The sequence below is a fragment of the Macaca fascicularis genome, chromosome 11 (assembly GCF_037993035.2).
Source record: "Macaca fascicularis isolate 582-1 chromosome 11, T2T-MFA8v1.1".
In the NCBI taxonomy this organism is placed as follows: Eukaryota; Metazoa; Chordata; class Mammalia; order Primates; family Cercopithecidae; genus Macaca; species Macaca fascicularis.
Window position 1 is genome coordinate 14677479 of NC_088385.1, and position 11977 is coordinate 14689455.

Here is an 11977-nt window from a genome sequence, read left to right on the forward strand (position 1 = left end):
TTTCTTCCGATGCCTCTGGGAGAGCTAAGTGCTACCTTGGTGGCCCAGCTGCAAGCACTTCTAGAAAAGTAACTAAATGCATCCATGCAGTGAATTGCTCACGTGCCTCTGCCCCCACTAGAGCGCTCTAAAGGTAGAGTATTTTATGCACATTCTTACTACCAGCCCCTTGCATGTGGCTGGCACAAGTTATATGTTAATAAGTGTTTTAAATGGGAGTGAAGTCAGAGAAACTCTTTGTGACCTTAATTTAGGCAAATATTTCTTGACTATGACACCAAAAAATCCACAAAAGAAAAAAATGGATAAATTGGACTTCATCAAAATTAAAACTTGCTCCTCAAAAAACACCATATTAAGAAAATGAAGATAAGTTATAGACTGGGAGAAAATATTTGCAAGTCATTTGATAAAGAACTTGTATCCAGGATAAACTTCCACAGCTCCATAAGATGAACAACCCGATTTTAAAATGGTCAAAAGATTTAAACAGACATTTCACCAAAGAATTTATAGAAATGGTTGTTAAGCACACAAAAAGATGCTCAACATTACTAGTCACTAAGGAAAGGTAAATTAAAACCACAGTGAGATCACACAAGTCATCCACAAAAGGCTATAATAAACAGACTGTCAATTCCAAGTGTTGGCTAGGAGGTGGAAAGCTGGAACCCCTCATACATTGCTGATGGTGATGTAAAATGGCACAGCCACTTTGGACAACAGTTTGGCAGCTTCTTAAAAAGTTAAGCATAAATTTGTCATATCCAAAAAATTTCATGCTGACGTATCTTCTCAAAGAAATGAAAACACGTCCACATAAAGACGTATACACCAATATTTATAGCAGCATTATTTTACTTTATTTTCAAATGGAGTCTCACTCTGTTGCCCAGGCTAGAGTGCAGTGTTGCAATCACAGCTCACTGCAACCTGAAACTTCTGGGCTCAAGCGATCCTCCCATCTCAGCCCCCTAAGTAGCTGAGACTACAGGTGTGTGCCACATGCTGGCTTTCTTTTATTTTTTGTAGAAACGGGGTCTCGCTATGTTGCCTAGGCTGGTCTCGAACTCCTGGGCTCAGGTGATCCACCTGCCTCAGCCTCCCAAAGTGCTGGGATTACAGGTGTGCGCCATTGCTCCCGGCCCAGCAGCATTATTCATAATAGGTCACGCCTGTAATCCTAGCACTTCGAGAGGCTGAGGTGGGATGATCATTTGAGCTTAGGAATTTGAGACCAGCATGGGCAACATAGTGAAACCCCATCTCTACAAAAAATTTAAAAATTAGCTGGGTGTGTTGGCACACACCTGTGGTCCCAGCTACTTGGGAAGCTGAGGTGGGAGGATCACTTGAGCCCAGGAGGTTGAGGCTCCAGTGAGCAGTGATCACACCACTACACTCCAGCCTGGGTGACAGAGGAAGACCCTGTCTCAGAAAAAAAAAAAAAAAGGCCAGGCGCAGTGGCTCACACCTGTAATCCCAGCTACTCGGGAGGCTGAGACAGGAGAATCGCTTGAACTGGGAGGTAGAGGTTGCAGTGAGCCGAGATCATGCCACTGAACTCCAGCCTGGGCCGCAGAGCAAGACTCTGTCTCAAAAAGAAAAAAAGAAAAAGACAAAAACCAGAAACAATCCACACATCCATCAACTGGTGAATAGATAAATAAAATGTGGTAGATACAGGCAATGGAATACTACTTGGCAACAAAAAGGCAACAAACCACTGATAGATGCAGTAACATGAATGAAACTCAAAAGCATATTAAGTTAAAAGAAGCCCATCACAAAAGACCACATGTTGTCTAGTTTCAGTTAGATAAAATTTCCAGTAAAGGCAAATCTATAAAGATAGGAGACGAGTGTTTACCTGGGGATGGAGGTGGAGTGGGGATTGAATGGAAACAAGCAAGGGGGAACTTTTGGAGATAATGGAAATGTTCTAAAGTTGGATAGTCATGATGGTTGCACAAATCTATACATTTACTAGAATTTATTGAACACTTCCCTTATAAAGAGTGTGTTTTATGGTACATAATTTTACTTCAAAAATGCTGTTAATACAAAAAAAAAGGAAAAAGAAAAAAGTCTTCATAAATCAATTCATGCCGGTTATATGGTAAGTGGGACTGTCTTCAGGAGCTGCACACAGGACTCAAATAAAGGAACTATAGAAAAATATACTAATAATATAATATACTAATAAAAATGAAACATTAAGAGAAATCGTGACAGTGGAAAATCATCAACTATGTTCTATTCATCGACCAACCTCCCCAGGGCTGGGCCTCTCAACAGTCCAGGGAGTCTGAGTAAACCACAATCTCTCAGAAATACTTTATGGACACCCACCCACTGCCAGTATCAGGTGGCTCCAGGCAGTTGTATAGGCAGCGGCCCTAATTTGAACTGGTAGCCTAGGATATTGGAAGACCATTGGATGCTGAGACTCCAAGTCATAGATTCTTAAAGCTACACAGCAACATAAAGGCCAACTGAATCAGTAGGTGTTTGGTTATGTGTGACCCCAGGGCTTCCCAAAGGGAATAAGAAGTAATGCGGGGGGCGGAGGCGGGGAATGCCTCAAGAATGAAGCTGGGAGCCTGAGAAGGACCCAACTGAAATCAGAGGATGGGAACACCAAGCAGGGAGATGGTTTAACACACCTGTGGGCTATTGCTCTTCAACTATGAAATTAACATCTATTTAGTAGGAGTGGAGAGCAAATGATTTTTTACTAACAACAATGAGACTTTTAGCCAGGTGTGGTGACTCACGCCTGTAATCCCAGCACTTTGGAAGGCCAAGGCAGGTGGATCACGAGTTAGGAGTTTGAGACCAGCCTGGCCAACATGGAGAAACCCTATCTCTACTAAAAATACAAAAATTAGCTGGACATGGTGGTGCGTGCCTGTGGTCCCAGCTATTTGGGAGGCTGAGGCATGAGAATGGCTTGAACCCGGGAGGCGGAGGTTGCAGTGAGCCGAGATTGCACTACTGCACTTCGGCCTGGGTGACAGAGCGAGACTGTCTCAAGCACAACAACAAAAAATGATGAGACTTTTATGTACAAAATAAGAAATATGCACTGAAAATATCACGTTTTTATTTTATCTAAAACTATCTCAAAAGATAGTATCTTTCCATTCATAACAGTCACGTATAAAAGATAGAGATATATTCCATGTCTACTACAATGGAAAACATCTTCAAAATGTGTTTTAAAATGATTTCCTCTGTCTGTCATGTTGGTAAAACGTTTTTCACTGTTCTATAGTTCATATTCCCTCTTCTCTTTCCTTTTATGAATATCTGAACTAGGCAGCCTCTTGGGAAGTGTATGAAAGACTTTTAAAATTAGATAATAAAATAAATCACTCATTCCTGATAAATAGCATTATACAGTCAATCATTTTTTCCTCAGAACTTTAGCCTATTGCAACCGTAGGGAAAGCATTTTGAGGCCACGGTCTCAGAGCCAGGTGAACAGCCTGCAATCTCAGCACATGCTTTGCTATGTGTGGAGCAAAACTGTCATTAGAGAGAGGGCAGTACCAGAAAGGATGTTGGTTTTGTCCACCTGAGAATTCTGTCTGATGGGCAATGTCTGAACGTCAATGTCCAAATTTCATTTTGCCAGTTACATCAGGAATTCTAGACAGAGACTAGAATTGGTACCAAGTTCACTGGTACCAAGTTGCTGCTTTATTCCCTTCTGATTTAGTGTCCCTGATAGGCTGGTGCCCAACACAGCTGGCTGCTGGCTGGCCTGAGAGCAACAGCACAGGACACTTACACAGGTGCAGTCTGCAGTCAGAGTGCCCAGATCCAAGTCCCACACCTGCTGTCATTAGCTATGTGACCTCAGGCCATGAACTTAACCACACTGTGCCTCAGTTTCCTCAAATGCAAAATCGGGATGATGATAATAATAGTGCCCACCTCAGAAGGAAGGTTGTGGGGATTAAAGGAGGGATTACAGAGAAAGTGCTTAGAAAAGTGCACAGCACATTCCATACTAACTGCTATGATTTCTGTAATTTAGTCTGGATCTACTGAGCCACCAACCACTGCTTCACTCAGAGCAGCTCTGCTCTTATCATTTCTACACATTGGGATTCCACCAAAAGACATCTTCTCATAAAAAAAGTTTCCATGGTTTTTGTTTTGTTTTGTTTCAGTTTGAACATCATGGAAGGATTGCAACCCCCTCACTTTACAGAGGAAGGGTCAGAGGTCCAGCAGGGTGAGAGGCTACCCCGAGTCCTCCCATACCCTGGGGTTGTCTGAGCCTGAGTCCCCACCTGGCATCCTCACTGCACCTCCCTTCATGGGGCCACATTCTCAGTCTCGAAGAGCACCTGACCACTCAGTGATATTTATTTGTGGCAATGGACTCAACCCAAGGGAAATATTGGCTTGACTCAGGTTTACGGAGAATATTTTGATCTGATTTTGTTCCAGTTCAATAGCTTTAGGAAATGTGTAGGTTTCATTCTATGTAAAATTAGTATGCCAAGCTCTTTGATTTTGTTTTCTCTTTCTTTTTAAGAAAGTCCTGACTCAGCTACCCTATGCACAAAACAATATTATTTGGGTTCAGTTTTGGGGCTGGGAAATTTGAACACCACTTCAAAAAGGAGCCTTGAATGTGGAGGAGCCACATCGCTAGGCCCTAGAAGTCTTGCCATTTCAGGAACCAGGGGGTCAAGCTGTGAGAATCTCCCAACCATCTTGCTCCCTGCTGGACTCCTGGTTTGCTTTTTTTGTTTTTTGGGGGGAGGGGGGTTTTGAGACAGTTTCACTCTTGTTGCCCAGACTGGAGTGCAATGGCATGGTCTTGGCTCACTGAAACCTCTGCCTCCCAGTTTCAAGCTATTTTCCTGCCTCAGCCACCCAAGTAGCTGATATTACAGGCACCCGCCACCACGCCCGGCTAATGTTTGTATTTTTAGTGGAGACGGGGTTTCATCGTGTTAACCCGGCTGGTCTTGAACTCCTGACCTCAGGTGATGGCCCGCTTCAGCCTCCCAAAGTGCTGGAATTACAGACATGAGCCAGCGCGCCCAGCCTTTTGCTAGAAAAGGAAAAGGTGCACATGACCAGGTTGAGAATATCCTCTTTTGCAACAGGAAGAACAGCAGCCACGCTGTGTCCCATCTAACCACTATCTCAGGCAACTCACCTAAGGTTGGAGCCTCGGTTTCTTGTAGAATTATTTTCCTCAAAGCACCATGGAAATCATTCAATGATGAAAATGGGTAACAATCCTAACCCATACATGATATTTCCCTTCCCTTTTTCCTGCCTGCTAAATCCTCCCCACAATGCACATCCACACTGCCCTTCCAGCACTAAATTTCTGTCTTCTAATTCTATAAAATTATGAATGGGAAAATCACCCAATAACAATTGCCGAGGTATCTTAGACCTTTTGTTTCTAATCAACTGAATTGCCACTTCACCTCTTAAAGCGATGTATAGCCCTCAGTCAAGACCTTGGCCAAAATAAGGTAATTACCTTTTGACACAACCTGGGAAGTCAGAGCATCCTTCCTCTGCCAGTCTCCCCAAAGAGGAGCCTCCCCCAAGACTAGAAATCCACAAGCTCTCTTTCCCACTCAATCTCTTCCTCCTAGTAAAAGTCTGTGTGTGCCATTTGCATCAGCTTGGAGCTGGTCAGTCAAATCATGAGATGAATGCAAATTCTCCAAGAAATTTGAAATCTGCTTTGGGCAATTCAGTTTGGATCTCTCTTGTTTCCTTTCCTTAACAGCCCCCAATACCGGTTCGCTACCTGAGGAAAACCTAGGAGGGCATGGAGATGGCTGTATTCGCAGACCAAAAATTTTCCATTTAAAGGAAATTTGGGGTTTGGTTTAGTCTGTTTCAGTGCCATCAGGGTTTTAAACAATCAAATAAATCTCCCTTGCTAGTAGTTACCTCATTCTCTGCCCCGAACAGGATTCATCACCACAGTTATCTTCAAACATTGCCTCGGTGCCAATGGTGACATTGGCACTTGGCCAGGTGTGAGGGAAAGTCACCCTTAAGAACCTTCCCTGTGAAGGGTGTAAACTTGGACTCAAATTCAACATGAGTAGGGGAAGAGGTGGCCACTTTAGGGACTTCCGGACTAGGCCACCTGGCTGAGAAATTTGCCATGAGGAATACCTAGTTCAGCTCTACACTTAGCTGTAAAGGCTTCTTCCGCTTCAGACATGTGATGTGGCTTACCCAGCAGTCAAGCAGGAATTACGCCAGTATCAAAGAATCGTGCAGTGTCACGATGTAGCTGCTCCTTTAGTCTCCTCCACTTTGTAATTTTCGCTGCCAACCATTGGATGAGCTCAAGCTTGCCAAGGCACATTCCCTTTCCCACTGGGTACCCCACAGAGGATCCAGTTATCGGGAGACCACTCAGCCCTCAGTGCAGTTCTAACAGGTCGAGCCCAGAGGCCTTCAGGCTAATCAACTTCAGATTACTTTGGAACATGCTTGCTCTTTGTGTTTTGAGTACATTCTGAAGGAGATCCAGATGCCCGGGGTGGAGTGAGGCCCCCGAGGTGCATCATTAAGCTTCCTCAGGGAAGTAAGATCAGGGTGGTATGGGGAAAAGGGCACCAGCCTTGGAATCAGACAAAGCCGAGTTTGGAACCTGGCTCTACCACCCACAGCAATGCCATCTTGGAAAAAGTGCCCATGATTCTTGAGTAGCCATTTCCTTCTCTAGGGTTTGGAAGGGTTTCTTTGAAAAGTGGAGACACTGTATATAAGTTGTCTGGCACATAATACACATTCAATAAACAGGACTCATTATATTCATCTGGGTGAGTCCTTTCTCCAGAAAGTGGATGGATAGCCAGATAGGGGAACTTGTATCCAAAACTCTTACTTCCTACTCATCAAGTCTTACCAGTTACTCTCTTCACATTTTCTTCTCTTTCCCCTTCATTATTCAAGGAAAAAAAATTGGCTGGGCACGGTGGCTCATATCTGTAATCCCAGCACTTTGGGAGACCAAAGCAAGAGGGTTACTTTATCCTAAGAGTCTAAGGCCAGCCGGGGCAATATAGTGAGACCCCATATCTACAAAAATAAAAAATAAAATAGCTGGATGTGGTGGCCCATGCCTGTGGTCCCTGCTACTCAGGAGGCTGAGGTAGGAGGATTGCTTGAGCCCAGGAGGTAGAGGCTGCAGTGAGCTATGATCACACCACTGCACTCCCGCCTGGGTGACAGAGTGAGACCCTGTCTGCTAAAAGAACAACGGAAAAAAAAGTTTAAAAAGAAGCAACTTTAGCATAGTGATCATTCTAGATGTCTCTTTTTCCAAATGAACTGGCCTCAAAATCCTTTATCCTCGCATAGTACTTACAAAGAGTGCTTGCTTACACTGTATCTATAACCTCATAGCAACCCCATTAAAAATGTTTTCTTTCTCATGTTAAGAAAAAGGAAACTGATACTCAGGAGAGGGTAAATTACTTGATCAGGTTCACCTAGCTAGAAAGCAGAAAAGCTTGGTTTCAAATAGAGATCCTCTGCTTACCTTTTACATGTTCTGTTATATTATTCAGGAAAGGAAACTCTTTGAACCATTGTCAGCCTTTAATACAGATGTTTCTTGAATTGGTTAGCAGAAAATAGAGCTCTTAAGGAGTGTTCATAAGACAAATAAGTCTGGCCGGGCGCGGTGGCTCACGCCTGTAATCCCAGCACTTTGGGAGGCCAAGGCAGGCGGATCACGAGGTCAGGAGATCGAGACCATCCTGGCTAACATGGTGAAACCCCGTCTCTACTAAAAATACAAAAAATTAGCCGGGCACGGTGGCGGGCACCTGTAGTCCCAGCTACTCGGGAGGCTGAGGCAGGAGAATGGCGTGAACCCGGGAGGCGGAGCTTGCAGTGAGCCGAGATCGCGCCACTGTACTCCAGCCTGGGCGACAGAGTGTGGCTCCCGATCAAAAAAAAAACAAAAAACAAAAAAGACAAGTAAGTCTGATTGGAGGAGTCAGACAGTGATCTGGAATTTGGAGTCCTGAGAAGTAGGTAGAGGTGCCAGTGGTGTTTCCTAAGAAGGGAAGAGGAAGAGGTAGTATGAGAGCACTCATGTCATGAAATGTAGTGTACCAAAGAAAGGAAACATATCTGAAAGAGATATGGAAGAGTATGGAAAATACACTTTCCCAAAGTTATAATTTCACCTTGGGCCAGTCCCATCTCTCTTCTTTACTGTACTGACTTCATAAACCTTTCCAAGTTTTTCATGGCCTTTTCTCAGGCATCCTGTCACCCACAAGAATGTAGCCCACTTTGTTCATAGACTGGAAATGGACCACGGAAGTCCATGGTCCCAGATGAGGCCATCTGGAAAGAGAGAGTCTGGTGAAGGGATTAAGGAGGAAAAAACTCTCTGTGACTGAGTAGGCACAGGTCAGCACAATGCCAGGGGAGGAGCAGAGGGCTACCAGGTAGCTGAAGTGAGTACAGCCCCCAGATTTCAAGAACATAAGCCCTGAGGGTATTTGAAGAGGAAGGAGTGTGCAGCTAAATACGTGGTGAGAATCAAAAGATTAACAGAAACAGCATTTAAGAGTCAGGACAATCAAAATCACAAGTGTCAGAGAATAACAAGAGAGGAGGAGCGTGTTTGTGTATACTTGTGTGTGTGTACTTGTGTGTGTGTGAACAGATGACAATATTACCATAGCAGCTTCAACCCCACTTCCTATTGAAGACTGTTTGTATGTCACTAAAGGTACAGTTCAAGTGATGGGAACATAGAATGTTAGAACTAGAAGGAACTTTAGATAATTTCACATAAATTAGAGCTCACGGGAATTGAGTGACTGGCCTAAAGTCACACAGCTTCTCAGTGGCATTGCTAGCATGCCTCTGTAGAGTTCATTGGCTTTGGCACACAGAGCCAGAAAAATACTTCAGCAAGGAATCAGAGGAAAAGAATTAAAAACACTCTTCAAAAGCCACCAGCCAATAGCATAAACATGAAGACAGAAAGAAGAGAGGAAAATGTTCCAGAAAGCACAAGTTCAGTTATGAAAAAGCACCACACAAAAAGACAATTTAGTCTTAGGAAAAACAGATACTCAAAGCAGAAAAGGCATAAGATACTGTCTCAGAAAGAAATGCAAAAAAAAAAAAAAAGCAAAAAAGATTAATTTTATGGACAGCTTGATGCCAGAGTGTGATAATAAAGTACATGCCATAAATATCTGATTTTGCATGAAGAAATACAGGGAACCGGTTTGTGTGAGACGAAGGAGGTTTGGACGGTCACTGAAATTTAAATCAAAAAAGAGGATGGACAAGTCTAATTTGTGAGGTGAAAGCCTGTAGTTGGGTGCTCCAAAAAAGAAGCCTTCAGTAGGTTTCTCAGTGATTTATACATACACATAGACAGTTTCAGAAACGAAGAGTCTACTAGAGCTACAAACTAGGCCTTGGTTTTCAGTCTTGCCCCAGAAATGATTAGAAATGAAATACTTGTTTAACAAGTATTTATTAAGTTCTTATCATGTGCTGATACCTAAAATTGCAAAACTTTAAACAAAATGAGATGAAAGCAAAAGTTGTAACATTGTAGTGTGGGGTTTATAATATACAGAGAAGTAATGCATGTGACAACTAACTAATTTGACATCTATATCAAATAGATATAAATGACAGAGGGGTAGGTGGTAAACTGATCTATAAGACTATCAGGCTCTTACATTTTACATGAAGTGATAAAATATTAACTCTATGACTCTAAAAGGTTAGGAATATATATGATAATGTCTAAGCAATCACTTAAAATGCAAAAAGACTAACAGATAAATATTTTTGAATATTAACCCAAAAAGAGCCAGGAAAGCAGTACAGAGAACAATAACAGATAAGACAAATAGAAAACAAAGAAAAAATATAGATCTAAATGCAATCAAATCAATAATTACATTAAATGTAAAAGGACTAAACATTCCAAATGAAAGACAGAGATTGTCAGAATGGGTAAAGAAGTAAGACCCAAGTATATGCTGCCTATAAAAGACACAGTTTTAATATACGGACACAGATAGGTTAAAAATAGGAATAGAAAAAAATATATCATACAAACAGTAACCATAAGAAGACTGAAGTGGCTATATTAATGTTGGATAAAGTAGACTTCAGGGCAAAAAAAAACAAAAACAAAAACAAAACAGTATTACTGGAGATAAACAAAATGGGAGCCTCAGGAATTAAGCATCAGTTTGTTGACTATAGAAGCTAAATAATGAAAGAAAGCCAAAGCTGGGGCAGGGGGAAATGTAGTATGTATAGCAATTTTCCCAAATTCCCTATAGTTTATTTTGAAAATAATTTAAGACAACTTGGTTCAATCACACTTAACTTCCTGGGTTCTCACTAGGAAAGATAAAAGGAAATTTTTCAAAGAATAGGCTCTTCAACTAGAAGGAAACGTGGAAACACTGAGCTGTGTGGACTCTCCAGCTTTATGTATCATTGACATGAATGGGGATGACCAACCATTTGTTTAACAAGTATTTATTACGTTATCATCATGTGCTAGGCACTGGGTTAAGCATTTGGTGAACAGTTCACACCTAGCCTCTTCCCTCATATTGATAAAACAAATAAGCCAACAAGTCACTATACCAGTTATAAACAGTGATAATTACTTTTTATTAAAATGTTGTTTTCCTTTGATTCTAAGGGTACATGTGCAGGTTTGCTACATGGGTATATTGTATACTAGTGGGAATTGGGCTCTGAGGGTACCCATTACCTAAATAGTGAACATTGTACCTGATGGGTAATTTTTTAACCCTCAACCTCCTCCCAAACTCCCCTCTTTTGGAGTCCTCAGTGTCTATTATTTCCATCTTCATGTACATGTATACCTACTGTTTAGCTGCTATTTAGAAGTGAGAACATGGAGTATCTGATTTTCTGTTTCTGAGTTAGTTCACTTAGCATAATGACCTCCAGCTCCATCCATGATGCTGCAAAGGACATGATTTCATTCTTTTTTATAGCTGCAAATGGTGATAAATATTATCAAGAAAATACTCATGATGCTGAGATAGAGAATACCAAATGAAGAAGGAAACCTGCCCAGGATAGCATGATCAGAGAAGGCATCAGAGGAGGTGACGTTTAGGAAGAGGCTGCAAAGAGAGACACGGGTGAGGTCAGGGGAACAGTGTGTACAAAGGCATTCAGGGAGGAAAGGGCTCAGGAGTTTCTAAGGAACTGACACATGAACAGAATAGCTAGAGCTCAGAGTAAGGCAAACAAGAACTAAATCTTGTGGGTAAGTTCTACCAAACCTCCAAGGGGCATAAAATCCAACCTTATATAAAATTGTCCATAAAGTAGAAAAAGAAGTAACACTTTCCTTACTCATTTACAAGGCTAACCTTGTTGCCAAAACCACATGAGGATGATACAAAAAAAAATGGACAATTATGAGACAATCTCACTCATCAAATAGATATAAAAATTCCAAATCCAGCAAATAGTAATATTTACATAGGCCCTGGGAAGTATTATGAAATGGCCCAAAGCACCTTGGAAAACTGGTGAAACAATTTATTGTTGCTTTTCATATTGGAATATGCTTTCATGATGTTTTCCCAGGAAAATGTGCACCTGACTGAGATGCAAACAAGCTTTTAATAGGGTGCACTTAGGTCCTGGAAACACTACATTTCAGATTGTATATTGCAGAAGAGAACTGGCCCTATGCAAATTCGTGGATAGGTAAATGTTGCCTTTGGAACCTAGTCTGCTCTTCTCCCTACCCTCAGCCCACAACTTCACCTTAAATGGTCCTATTACCTTTCCCTCTGGAGAAAGGCTTTAGGGTCAGGGTTGGCCATTTACCAGCTGTGTAATCTCTCTGTAAAACAGTGGCAATACCTAATTCCTTCAGCTGTTATATAATGACTAAATAAATTAATACATGGTA